The sequence below is a fragment of the Stenella coeruleoalba genome, assembly GCF_951394435.1.
Source record: "Stenella coeruleoalba genome assembly, chromosome: 6".
Taxonomy (NCBI): domain Eukaryota; kingdom Metazoa; phylum Chordata; class Mammalia; order Artiodactyla; family Delphinidae; genus Stenella; species Stenella coeruleoalba.
Genome location: NC_137151.1, coordinates 76,335,739 through 76,350,498, shown reverse-complemented (window position 1 = coordinate 76,350,498; position 14,760 = coordinate 76,335,739). Strand labels below are relative to the sequence as shown.

The following is a 14,760-nucleotide window of genomic DNA, read 5'->3' as shown; positions in this document are numbered from 1 at the left end:
AGTTTCCTGTAGAAGTCAACATATACCTAACAAATGATGCAGAAATTTCACTTCTAGATGTTTACTCAAAAGAAAAAAAATCTGTCTATACAAAGACCTGTATAAGAATGCTACAGAATCTTTTTTTAATAATAGGCAAAAACTAGAAATAACCCACATGTCTATTAATTGGTAAAGAGATAAACAAATTGTGGTATATCTATAAAAGGTAATAATATTCAGCACTAACACAAACTACCTCTATCTGCACCAATACAAAAGACTAGATACTTTAGTATTTCATTTATATAAGAATCTTAAAAAGGCAAAACTATAGAGAAAAAGAAGAGATCAGATATTGTCACTGATTGGGAGGGTTGAGGGGATTAACTACAAAGGGCCATGAGAAAACATTTTGGGAACATGGAAGTCTTCTGTATCTCGATTGTGGTGGTGTTTACACAACTATTTACATTTACCAAAACTTATCAAACTGTAGAACTAAACATGAGAATTTGACTCTACATAAATTATATCTCAATAAATCTGGCCTTTAAAAAAAGGAAGAAACAAACAAACAATAGTAGCTTAAACCAGGGTCATAAGAGAGGAAATGAAGAGGAGAGGAAGGGTGGATGGGAGGCTGACCAAAATGGTGATACAGGTAAAAGGATACAAACTCAATTATACAATGAATAAGGCCTGAGGATCTAATGTGTACAACTTAAACGTTCACACCAAAAAGAGGAGGGTAAATATGTGAGGTGATAAATGTGGTTAATTAACTAAATGGGAGGAATCTTTTCACAATGTGTACGTATATCAAATCATCATGATGTACAGTTTAAATATCTTCCCATTTTATTTGCCAACTATACCCCAATAAAGCTGGGAAAAGAGTAACTGAAATTAAATAAGATAATATTTGTAAAGAATTTAACACAGTACCTGACAGACAGTATGGACTTAATAAATGTCAGCGCTCATCATTTTTAGCTTGCCTAGGTTAAAGTCTGTGGAGCAAACAAAGTCAAGTATGAATAATACCAAAGAACTATCTACAAATAGTGTTAGGGAAGCTTAGTTTTGTCTCCAGACATTAGCATAGTTTTTGCTTTCTTTTTAACAAAGCTTTGTAGAAGAACATATAAAATGTCTATGATTAATTAACTCCTCCAGTACATCTTCACTGAGTGCCAGACACCATGATACACCATAATCTAATGGTAAATAAGATACCATTTCCACTCTCAACAATTAACTTGTAACATAGCAAGTAAGACTTATAAGTAAACACGCAATGACAATAAAGGGGAACCTGCTATAATACGACAACTGACCCCTCCCACTAGAGACTTACGAATAGAAGTCAAGAAAAAATTTATTATGGAAATTCTAAGTAAACTGAGGTAGGAAATTATGTAAACCTGGTAGGAACTTATGAATACAGTGCAAAGGACAGGTAATAGTAGGTTGTGAGAAGACGGGAGGGAAGAACATTTTATGCAAAAGGCAGAGTTTGCTTGAAAACCCAGACACAAATGTTGCCACAGTGCATTCCCGGTATTACTACGGTTGAGGAAGGAAGATGTGTGCTGGAGCACACAGAACTGCAAGGTGAGGCTGGAGAGGAAAACAGGGTCCAGGTTAGGTTGGGCTCGGCAAAGCATCCTAAGGATTTTGAACTTTATCCTTAAGATTATGGGAAACCATTGAAGTATTTCAAACTAGGAATGATCCATTCTGATTTGTGCTTCAGAAAATTACATTGGCTTCAATTTGGAGGACTGAAGAAAGTGGGGATCAAAATAATGGAAAGACCTATTAGAGGCAGTGCAGTGGGAATGGAGAAAAGTGAAGGATTCAACAAACTCTTGTAAAAGTATAAAATTCGGCGACGGATTGGGCATCAAGGCTGAAAGAGTGGTAATAATCAAGAATGATGCCCACATTTCCTACTTAGGCAACTTGGAGGATGACGATGCCAATTATTAGAGCTAGGAAATACTGGAGAGGGAGCATGATGAAAGGGAAGATGAATATATATAATAATATATATGGTCATAATATAAAAATGCTAGTCGTATGATATATCCAGCTCTTTTAGAAAAATAGTTATTAAATCCTGAACTGTAATTCTTATAACGTTAAAAACCTTTCAACTTTTTACTTTGTGGATTATTTTCTTCCTAAGTCTACTGGCACATATTTATTGTCAGAAATGGACACTAAGAACACTGGCAGCAAAAACTGCTTATTGCAAAAATGATGGTTAATGACTCATAATTTTCCTTTTTCCTTTTTGTGCTCAAGAAAGAAATCAGCCACATATCTGAGTATTAGGTGAAATTAAGTTTTACTTCTTGTAAATTGCCCTCTTTCTTCTTTACCCAGCTTTACCCATGACTTTGTTTCCTTTCTACATAGCTATGCAATTATCTGTTTATATTCATATTGATTGTTTTCTGTCACCTAGTGTCATGTCCTTCTACCTTGAGGATAGAGATGATGCTTAGTTATTTCAAAGGATCCAAGCCTTAGAAAATTTTATGAATTATTTGAGTACTTAATCAATATTTGCTAAATGACCAGGGTCCAAATCCTTCAGTCTGAGTGACTAAGGAATCCGAACTTGCTCATCTAATAATCTGACTTCAGAAGTCATTCCATTTTCTTTATACTTTGTTAAATCCTTTAGCACCAATCTATATTATTAGAACAGAGGATGAAGTCTTATTCTAAAAAATCAATCTTTATTTGATCTGTCTGCCCTTGTCCCCTTTATTTTCTTTCTAATTATTTAACCTTAGTCCTTTTAAAACTTTATGAGGAAAGATGATTTATCCTTCAAGATGCTTAGTCACGCAGACGTTAGAACACTTAAGCTATAGTTGTCCAGGGTGTAAATAAATGGGTGCCTTTTTTGAGTGATGAGACCACAACCTATCTTCCCAGTTGCAAAAGCACCACCAAACACATAAACCATAAAAACCAAAATATATGACTTTCCTCAACTGTCACATCTCAGTGGTAAAAAGTTAATATGCTCAGGTGAAGCCACAATATGGTGTTACCAGAACTGTACAAGAATGCTGTAATCAGAACTTGAATTATTTTGGCTTTGGTGATAAATGTGACTTGTGGCATGGTTCAAACTGCTTCATCTTAAATTCCCTACACCTGCATACTTTCCTGGTACCTAAAAGATTCTTGTTTTTTCTTTTTCTTTTCTTTTATTAAATTTATGCTGTCTGATTTAGAAAGTGGTGTTTTGTGATCGGGTTCAGTAAAAGATTTAGTCTATTCATACACACGCTATCTGAAAAAAAATCCATATCCTCTATCTTAGATGAAAGACATAAAAAGCAAAAGGAAGGACACTGAAACTGAGTGTTCGTTCACCTTGAGTCACTTCTGAATGTGGTCCAGCACAGGAAATGGCTGCAGAAGCATCAAGAACATCAGTGTTATCTGAGCAAGTCTTACCTGGCAGCATGGCAGAGTTCTTGACTCATGGAGGAATTCGGAGGAATTCATGGAGGAATTACGGAGTTTGGGGAAAAAAAGGAAATACATTCTAGAACTTCTACTTATCAGTATTTGTCTTAGAGCAGTAAGGTAGTCTAGTAATTAAGAACTAATGGGTAAAATATGTTCAAAAATGTCAATGAACACCTGCTTGTTTGGAAGCATCTCTTTTCAATATCATATATTTTTATAACTTATATGCCTCTGAATCAAAAACCATCAAGCATCACTTGACTATATTATAACAATTATGAACATGGTCAATTGGTATATGTGCTTCTCCCCTAGAGTATGTATGTGCATAAACAGGACCCCTCAGCAAAATTTAATTCATGCCTTGAATCTCAAATAATTCAAAACTTGGTCCTATTCCAAGGCCTACAGACCTTCTTTGGTAAAAACTGAGTTGCCTCCAAACATTTCATATATTGGACGTTTTTATAAAATGGGACGTGTCCATTAATACATTTTCTATATTTGAGAAATTGTATATTTTAAACATGTCATTTAAAGGAGCTGGCCAAAAACTGACTCAGAAATAAATTCCTTGCCTTTCAGATTTAACAGATGCAGGAGGCCTATGAAGTGGACCAAGGAGGGACAAAGAACTAGCTCATGGGTGGGAACTGCCTATGAGTAAGAAGGGCATGAGAGACATGTTCCTTTGTGAAATAAATTAGGTGTTTACCTACCTCTCATTTGGCTCTCTATGAAATAGAGAACCTGCATCAATTACTTTCCCATATCATCCATTATCCTCTGATAAAAATAATTCAGGTTTCTGAAAATATAAAGTTCTGAAATGGTTCCGTGCCCAGGAAAATGAACTCTTTAGTACTGAAGTGAGCATGGAATAGATAGAAACACTTCTTTCTTGATGATTATAGGGACTGTGGGCTGATTGACAGTGTACCATGTGGAATAAAAGAATTCTTTGATTGTGATATCTACATATGCTAAACAGCTAATGCAAAAAGAATGAACTTTTGGATAAGTTGTTATAAGAGTAAACAAGATGATGTGTGTGTGGAAAAAGAAAAGAGTAAACGATGAGAAAGAGCAAAAAGAAGGAGAAAATAAAAATCACAAATTAGAACAGCTGTGCAATCTGAGGGACTCGGCAACTACTTTGGGTCAACACCAATTCAACATCTCTTTAAGGTACAAAGAGCCTCTACTGTGAATGTGACTATGTGCTGACACAGAAGCCTATCCGATAGCCTATGTATAAGTGATAGCGAAGACAAAACAATTAAGACAAACATTTCAGCACACAAAGGGTTATAAAGCACCAGATCTCATAAAGCTTAGCCACTTATTCTCAAGAATTCTGGATAGTCTGCATTTAACTGTATTCTTACTTGAACTGGGTTCAAACATTTTATATATTTGAAACTCTTTGTTCAATTAAAATCATATGCAAAACATAATACCTGAAACAAGTATAAATGAAACTTCTTAGTTTAGGGGAGAGAGGTAAGATTGGTGGCCTGAAGTCCTACCTACTAACAGCCTTTTACTCCTGCCTTGCCTGGGTGCTGGCTCCCCAGGGAAGTTCTGTGGAACCTCTATGGTTCTGAGGATCCACATGACTGAAACATTTAAAAAGAAAAGCATTTTGGTCATACAGATTGGAGATATTTTCTGTTCACATTAGACCTACTGTTTGTCAGCTCCCAGATCCCTGACAAAAAGACAAGATTTGACAAACATCAATATCTAGTTAACATGGCAGATTCAACAAATCTGTTTATCACTGCTCTGTGCCTTAACACTGCTAAAGTAATGGTAAATCAAAACAAATTGTAAGAAGATAGAAAGTTGAAATCTGTAGGCCCTACGAAAGTGAACTGATTTGTGCCACAAAACCCCAGAAAGACTAGAGAATTGGAGACACCAGGTTCTGAAGATGGGAGTCAAAAGAGGGGCTATAGACAAGAGGGTTATTTGAGCTAAGCAATTACCCCTCAATTATCTTTCCAGGAAATAAAAGGTTTAATCTCTAGTGAGGCCTCAGACTCAAAGATATCTTCTTGTAAAAGAAAGGCTCTTAGCCCTCTTTCTCTATTTAGCTACCAGAACACTGGAAATGGGTGACTCCACACAGGTCAGAGGCAACAGGAAATGCTAAGCTGATGGCTCTGCACCGCTCCTGGAGGGCAGCCAGTCTAGAACAAAACAGAGAACAGAGGGCTACCAGAAAGGCTTCTCCAGGAAGGACACTTCCTTACTAGCTTTACAGTACCTTAAAGAATTGTGTATAAGTGTTAGTACGATAATAATAAACTGTATTAAAAATAAAGAATACTCAGTGCTTGATTACCATTCAACTGGAGAGCAACAAACATAACTTTGGAAAAATAGATCTCTAAAAATCATTTCTTCTTGTTCTGTGCAAAAATAGTTACCTTCTCAATTGTGTCCTGTCTAGATTAATAAAAAATCATTCTGTGTTTTTAATGACTACTTTGGGAAGAGAGAAGTGATATGAACTCTTACAAGGAAAGTTAGGACTAGCAATAGACACCGCTATTGTTATGGATAATTCACCCACAGATAATGCAGATGGTCTTCACCATTCAAATAGAATTCCTCCTTTGATCATGTATTGCCCAAATCGAATTTCTGTACACATTACACCCTTTTAGAGTATAATGTAAAAAAAAAGGAAAAAGAAGAAAGACAAATCATTTTCCTTCATACCCGGTACAAATGGAATTTGCCCTCTTTAAAGTCTAGAGTGGTTACTTACTTTCCGGCAAAACCATCTGTAAAGATTTCCAACTGGAAATGTATTTTGCATGATAACAGGTTGAAGTCATGAATCACTTGGTAACTCATTAGAGTGACTAGCATCAAAGGATCCCTTAGGAGTTTGGGGGAAAGGTAGTTAAGCAATTAATGAAGTTATTTAAAATCCTGCTATGGTTGAGCCTGTTTTGAGGACTGCTGGGGATTAATATTTATTTAATAGATTGTCTGTTTCCATGCCAAAAAAAGAAATGTGACAGAAGTCACCCTAGTCTAAATGTAAAAAAGGTAGCCCATTTGAAGCATATTTTATGGTGGTAGTTGACACCATTATAGTCTGTACCATTACATCACCATACAAAAGTCATCATTCTCAAGCTGAAATTAACATTGCTGTTGTTTTCGATTAGAAGAATTGGCTCTAAATCCAGCAATTCTCTGCAGTGATTTATATTTTAGTAGCTGCCATTTTGCACCAGGAGGGAACATGTCAGAGTATAACTGCTCTCTGATGAGGCATAAGCTATTAAAATTGATATGAGATGGCAGAATGGGAGAATAGCAATGCAGGGGTAAAGTTTTCACGTGAGAACAGTCTGTTATGACTTCATTCCCGAGACTCTCCGCTAATCTTTATGTTTGATTCAGAACCTAGTTCTTTTCATGGAAATGTACAGGATGAGAACCATTTCTTGCATAAAGTACTGAAAATGTATTAGGTGCCAGAAAGATTGTAAGAATATATGATGGCTGAGTTGATTGACAGAATGAAAGCTCCCAAAGACATTTTAGGAATTTCCTTAATTGTATCAAGATTTACTTTCATACGTGACAGCCCCACTTTATCACTAATCTGTTTTAAAGAGTAGTTAGTGATTTCACCCTGAGGTCCAGGACTATGAACTCAGAAAAACTCATAATCTTTGACCATATTATTTAACTTTTAAACTACCTTTATCCCTGAAAACAATCAGAGGCCTCTGAAATCTCTATTTTGGATCTATTTTGCTCACCCTTGAAGCACTTCAAAATAGGGCCACCTTTAGGAGATGATATTGTATGAGTTTAAATTTTGGAGGGCAAGGGCTGCTTCCTCTTCATTTTCATATCCGTGGCACAATACCAGACACCTAAATTCATGAATAAAGTCCCATAAGTGTTAAAGTTTAAGGTAACATTATTAGTAGTATACACAAACATTAAATACCAATAAATAAAGCCTTTGGGGGTTGATTCCTATCTCTGGGTCTTGAAGAAAATGTCTTGTAGGGCTGGGACACTCCCCATACCCTACTTCCAGGATGCCTTTTTACTCCAAGTGTTCATGTTTGCTTTCAAGGACTGGTTATTCTCTTGTCTAGTCTCTAAGAGATGGAGTTGCTGCCAAAGGTTGGTAACTGTTTGTATTATACTACCTTCGGTCTGCACATCCCTTTGTCCCATGCAAAACAAATAAAAAATAAAATCAACATAAAATCATCACCTGCTAACTTTGCAGCAATGGCATGGTGGTAGCCATGGTGAGGTGGAATGGTAAGTTTGGAGATGGGAGAGTAGAGTGCTTGTCTCACCAAAGGCATTAGTCAAGTGATTGAGAAGGTAGTGAGACATAGAAACAAAACTTTTGGCAACAGCATCTAAGCATCAGGAAACCAGCTCCAATGCCTACATCATAATAAGGTCAGGATCTTGAAGTGCATAGTTAACCCCTGTGAAATGTCATACATAATAAGTTAAGGCAAGTTACACAAATAAAGCATGTGAACAAGGGGTCTTAGTTATTATGACTTAATCATAAGAAAGCATTTCAGGCCATAGGATCAATTTACAGCTCGGCATCTAGGAATAATCCAATGCCCAAGTGCCAAAATAATGTCACCTGTTAATAAGTTAGCAAACCTATTAGGTTCATCCCATGGTAATCATTTTTCTCACATGTAACATTAAAAACACTGTTTTTACCCAGTTCAAGTAAGAATACAGAAGATGTGGGTGAACCTGTGTATACTATCCCCTTTACCCTACTTCTCACCATCTCCTTCCCAATCACCCATTTAAAAATAGATAAACCAAGAACCTCCTGTCATTGTCCTTGGAAGGTACAGTTATTTTGTACCTGAGTAAAGGACACTGTATAAAATAATAATAGTATTACTGTATCCAAGAGAGAAGTTCTGAGAGGGATTTTCCCATGCAACAATTCAGAGACCCTCTTCGTCTGTCTGGAGGCTTGGTACTTCTCATCGGTGACTCTACCAATCAAAATAGGACACATTTGGACCTTTCTCCCAGATATTTGAATGTCCAGGTCTCTCACAGGTACATTTTCCTCTTCTCTATGGTTATTCCTCCCCTGATCATAACAGCAACCAGCTATATAACTTAGTCTATTTTGAATACCACCTAGTATGCTTTCCCCATTCTCATTCTCCATATCTAGTCTCCCCGTACAATGCTAGTGTTTCTATAGAAACATCATTTAAGCTTGGAATTTTATCTTTTTGACTCCTTTCTCTTGTCTGACATTTCTAATCACAGTTTCTAAACTATTCACAAGTTTCCATTATCTCTTTCCTTCTGTGATTATAATACTCTTCTAAAGGGCATCCTGGATTCTAGTCCTTCTTCTGCTCCCAACCATCTGTATGTACTCTCAGTATAATCTTTTCAAAATTAATCTCCTGGTTATTTTCCTCTCTGCACACCACAGCAGACAAAACGCATGACGCTGCTTGTCACACCAGTCACACAGAAGGATTGCATTTCCAAGCCACTAGATTGGAACCACATGGCTGTATTCTGGCTCATAGAAACATGAATTGACACAATGCATCACATCTGGTGATGACACATGAGAGCCACTTTCACCTCTCCCACCTCTCTCTTTCCCTTCCTTGATGATCTGGGAAGCCATCAGAGGGCAGCAGCATCAGATTGAGGGAGCCTGGATACCCAGCTGATTGGAGAGAAGAAAGACATGACCACCCCACGGCAGACTTTTCACAAGCAAGAAATAAATGTTCTTATACTAAGTCACTGACTTTTCAGGATTTGCCTGTTGCAGAACTTGAGTTATTTACTTAATATTCTCTGAAACCTTCATTTTATTTCCAGAAAACAACCTGTTACTTAGACAATCAAGGTTCTTCTTGATCTGCTTCTAACCAAGCCAAGTGTGGATGAGATGCCAGACCCTGAGTTTAACATTTTACATATAACCTCTCATTCACCTTTATAACAACCTAATGAGGGAAACTGAGGTTCCAGAAGGTTAAATAATTTACACCAGCTCACACAGCTAACAAAGTGGGTGGGACTAACACCAAAGCCCACGCTCTTTTGACTACACCTAATTTTTCTATCTCTTTGGCCAGTTGCTCTGCTGGAGATGTTTCAGAAACATGCTCTGTCGTCCAATACACTTGAGACTGCCTCACATCATACCTTCCTTTAGCTGTGGGTCTAGTTAGAAATAGGGCCTCGGTTGCCTGGGAGTGATTACAAGCACTGAAGAAGTTCTTTCCGATTAGAGGGGCAGCTATTGAGCTGCGCTCATTAAAGAACTGTAGTGCACCACGTAAAGGGAGCCAGGTTTCGTGCCACAGTTTCTGGGGTCACAGCAGGTCTATCAGCAACAAATCTTACTGCTCTGTGAAAGGACGTTATAAACCAAGACACGTGAAGGAGCCTTGAGAAGTTACGCAGCCCTGTGCAAATGTGCAGTGGGTTGTAGATTTACTTTCTCCCTAAGTCTGGGAGTGACATCACCTGGCCACCGAGGCAACAAACATTAGGAGCCTTCCATCCTGACTATCAAACTCATCTCATAATGTTTCCATTAATAGCTGGCAAAGCTCCGCTGAGAGCCGTAATAATCCCAGGGAGCTGTGTGAGCCGTTCTGAAGAACAAGTGTTGGTACAGAAACAAAGCAGAATTGAGAGCTCATCAACAGTCGTGGGCAGACCTAGCTTCTAGGGCAGAAGTGGGCTTCAAGTGCAAAGACTTATATCAGGTTAAAACATCCTATTTTATTTAAACAGAAAGTCTCTGTTGGTAGCCACACAACTTGGACCAGATAGAAGATTTTCTGTGTGTTACTCAGCGTAAGGACATGCAAAAGTTTCCCAATACGATATTCTTATAACTTGGAAAAATTAGCAACTCCTACCATGCAACCCTTGGATCATGTGCTAATGAAGAAGATGCTCTAATAATTAGGCTTAAAGCCCACTGAATGTAACACCTTCCAATTAGCACTCCCCAGCATGAATACTGCCATTATCATTAAACAACAAAGACAAAAATGGGTATCAATCCACATAATATAAAATAATTGATGAAGTTGGAGGGCGTGATTATTTGTGATTACTTTACAGTCATGCACAGAAAGTAGGAGAACCACAGCTAGTGGTTAATCTCTGGCTACCTCTTTGAAGATAATGAAATTGGCTTCCTACTGATGATTATTCATTAACAATTAATTCTTTCTCAGTGATCTGCCTCATTTTCAGCTTCTCACTACAAACATGCAATGGAATAATTACAAGTGGAAATGAAAAAGCAATTAGTGGCAGATAATGCCAACATCTGATTAAAAAACAGTAGAACAGATTAGCAGTTCTATAACTGCAAGTCTGCTGCCTTCAGTAGGGAGGTGTACGTCACCCAGCTATACTGCACTTCAAGCTGTGCTTTCTCTTTTATTGCTTCCCCTCCGTCATGGTCTGCCACATTACACGCTCCCTTTTATTCTAGGGGGCATTGGCTTGTTGTAAATACTTTCTACAGACTAAGTAGTATTTGAGATGATTTGTGATCCTCCATGCTGAAATTCTAAAAGGCACTGTCTCATAATATGATGCTAAAACCTGTATTTATATACCTTTCTTTGGGGATCACAGAAAATACCACCATACATTTCTTTACTTTTGTTTCAGCTTAACCCCTGTTTAGTTAAGTGTCTTCAGAAGAAGAGTATCACTAAGTCAAAAACAAGCACCTTCTTTAAGCAGTTTGGCTCTTTTCCTACCTGCATCCATGGTTGCCTTGGTCTTATAGGTTGGTTTCTCGCCTTGCAATAATGTGGGACACAAACTGACAGTGGATTTTTACTTAACATTTACTAAGGGTTAAGATCTGGCTGCTGTATAAATAATCCTTCAATAAAAGGCTTATAATTTCACTGTTCTCAGCGTTCCAGCTGGTGTGTCAGCACTTCATATGATGCAGAACTACGCAGGGAGTGTCAAAACCATCAATTCAGGAGGCAAATAAAAGCAATTCTCTTTTAAATAACTTGGCATATGTGTTAATATGAAGGTCTGGTAAGATCTTGTCATTGAATCTGACATGGTAGGAGTGTAGACCAGAGCTGCTTTAGGAAATCAGCTTTTGGAAAAAACTACGTACTTAACTATAAAATTATTCGGTTTTTATTATTTTACCAGATCCACAAAGATCAAAATAATAAAGAAAGAAGGCATAAAATGGAAATAAAGCAAATTTTGATGAGCTGATATTTAGCTGATATGTACCAGTAATGGTGTTCCTTATGACCAGTTAAATATCTGTTAAGACTGGTCATTTCTTGTTCAGTATGGCTGTGGAAGATTTTGGATATCACCCTATAATATAATAAAATGTTATTAAGCATCTTTTATGTACCTTGGACTGTGTAGGTACATTGATATTAGACATAGTATCCTAGCCTTCCACCAGCTCAAAATCTAGTGGGAGAGAAAGACATGTAAATAAGTGGAATAAAATGTGATGATTGCTACATCTGGGGCATTTACAGGGTATGAAAGGGAGTCTGACAAGGTACAAGCAGGAGCAATAGTGACTAGAAAGACTTTGGAAGCAGATAACGCTTGAATTGAATCTTGGAAGGTGTTGTTCTTGCAGGGAACAACAGAGCAAAGGGCATTACAGGAAGTGGGGAATATATGAATCAAGGCACAGAGGTAGGACACAGGCTGGCATGTTTGCAGAATGCTGGTGATTAAGTACAGCCAGCCAGCAGGGGGTCAGGATGGGACCTGCAAAGAGAGAAGCTGGAAAGATAGGTAGCCCCCTCACGGAAGGCTTATATGCTGTGCTAATGAATTCAACTTTAGGAATGGAAAACCCCTCTGTTTCCTCAGGCAGGTATTTATTAAGATAAAATTTTTATGTCTCTACAGAATTCAAAACTCACAAGTCACACACATACGTGATGGAAAGTTCTCTATAAAGCCTGAGTATCTTGACTTGAAACATGGTTGTGTATTTCTTAGAGTAGTAACATAAATTGATTCATAAAGACAATGCACCTTGGAGCTATCTCTTTAGTATCTTTATTCTGGAAAACTAAAATTCTGTCATATCAATGGGAAAATCTCTGAAAAGTAGGAATAGAACTATTATGCCTTTTATAAATTAATCACATACCTTGATTTTGTAAAATGCAAAGTCTAACAAGGTCTCACTAGCTATGTGATCTTAGTGAAAATTATTTAATGTCTGCATGCCTCAGTTTTCTCACAAGTGGGTTGTATCTGTTAAGGAGCTTAACTAGAGAACAGGATTGATTAATAAACCAGAAACCTTCATCTGCTTATGAAGTCTCTCCAAGATTCATATGCCACAAACCTTCCATTAGGAAGCGTGGTTAAATATAGCAAAGATAGAACCAAATAAAATGAAACATCAGTGATCTTCTTAAGAGAAGATGGATTGCAGGTGAAAGGAAAGAAATACATTTTTGTAAACTCTACTAGGTGCTCACTTACATACCTTGACTTGGAGGGGTGAGAGATGAGGTGAGGGCAGGCCATGGGAGAGACAGGGACCAACAACCTTGAAGAACTTTTCTCTCTGATGTGGATCAACAGCACTGTTAAACTCCCCATCGGAGCTGGAAGAAGAGAAACGCATAACCTTATCAAACTCCAAGTCGGGGGTGTCACGATTTTTCCGGACGTAGATTCTCAGTACTGGGAAGGGTCCAGTTGATATTAGGAACCTCCTTATGAATCGTAAAGTAGCCCCTTATCTGGAGTAGTAAGGCGGGCTCTGAAAGAAATGTTGACCAAACCCTACTTAAAGGTATGCATTCTTTGTCACAAACCAATACTAATCAGAGGTGGTGCGCGTGCACGCGCACACGCACACGCGCGCGCACACACACACACACACACACACACACACACAAAAGAAGCCCAATTCTTTTAAAATCAATTTTCTTTGCTCAGTGCTTGCACCTCTTCTCATCTTTAATTTACACTGATCCCTCAAGTGGTTTTAAAGCTCATCTCTATGCTGATGATTTCCAAATTTATAACTACAGTTCTGACCAAATGTGAACTTGATTTGTGGATGCCCCTGCCCACTCAAGCAGCTTTATGTGATGACTAATGAGCATCTCAGAGCATTAGGTTTTAAACTTGACTCGATTCCAGTTCCTCCTCACATCTGTCCTTCTCCCTAAGTTTTCTTCATCAGAGAATGACAACGAAAACCCAGGGCTTGTCCTGGACTCTTCTCTTTATCTTATACTCTAAATCTAATCCATCAACAAATATTGTTTACTTTACCTTGAAAGAGCATAAGAATCTGACGACATCTAATCTCTTCCATTGCTACCACCACTTACAGGCCTCTGCCTATCATCCAAACCTCTGCAATAGGCTTCTACCTGGTCTTCCTGTTCCACTCTTGCCTACCCTCTCCATTGGCAAAGGAATCCTTTAAAACACAAATCTTAATACTTCCCTATTCAAAATCTCACAAGGCTTTGCATCTCAATGTAAAATCCAAATGTCATGACCACCAAGCCTAGTTGTGATTGGGCCCCAGGCTACTTTTCCAGTCTCATTCCCTACCACTCTTCCCATCACTCATTCTCTTGGCTCTCTCAGGGCTCTCTTTGTTGAGGGGATGAGAGACTAAGTTGGTTCAGGGAAGACAATCAAGAATTCCGTTGCAGACACATTGATTTTAATGTACTTGTGACATGTCCTAGGGACGTCAAGAAGGCAGTTTCAATGTGGATCTGGAGTCCCAGCAGGAAGGTCTGAGACTAGAGATATATATTTGCAAGTCATCTGCACATAGCGTCATTTGAAACTCTTGGCATGGATGTCCCAGAGAGAGGAGATAAGGGATCTAGAACCACAGTATATCAAAGTCTGGTAAAGAAATATGACATTATAAAAGAGAATGATAAGCAGCCTCCAAGAGGGAAGGGGAAAATTGGGAGAGTGATTTGGTAGAAGCCCCGGAGGTGAGAAATGCCGTCAGCTGGTATCAACAATTCTCTTTCAGAAAGTTAAGATAGCGAGGAGGAGATGACGCAGTTGCGGGAGAGAGATGTGGGGTCATGGAAAAAATGTTATTTTTATGGGTGAGATTTGAACATACTTAGAAGTTGATAAGAATTATACATTTGAAGGGAAAGTGATAATAAGTAAACATTTTTTTAAAGAGGGAGGGAAATAAATAACATCATTAGTTTGAGAAGG

At 38.0% G+C, this 14,760-nt stretch overlaps 1 protein-coding gene across 7 annotated transcripts in view; it reads right to left on the bottom strand.

Moving 5' to 3' along the window:
- ITGA4 (integrin subunit alpha 4) overlaps positions 1-14,760 on the bottom strand; it is a 463,364-nt gene that overhangs the window by 191,536 nt on the left and 257,068 nt on the right. For all 7 annotated transcript variants that reach the window (XM_079924117.1, XM_079924118.1, XM_079924112.1 and 4 more), the window contains one exon: positions 13,034-13,154. The gene's annotated coding sequence lies outside the window, so the exon portion shown is untranslated. The remainder of the gene's footprint in view (positions 1-13,033; positions 13,155-14,760) is intronic.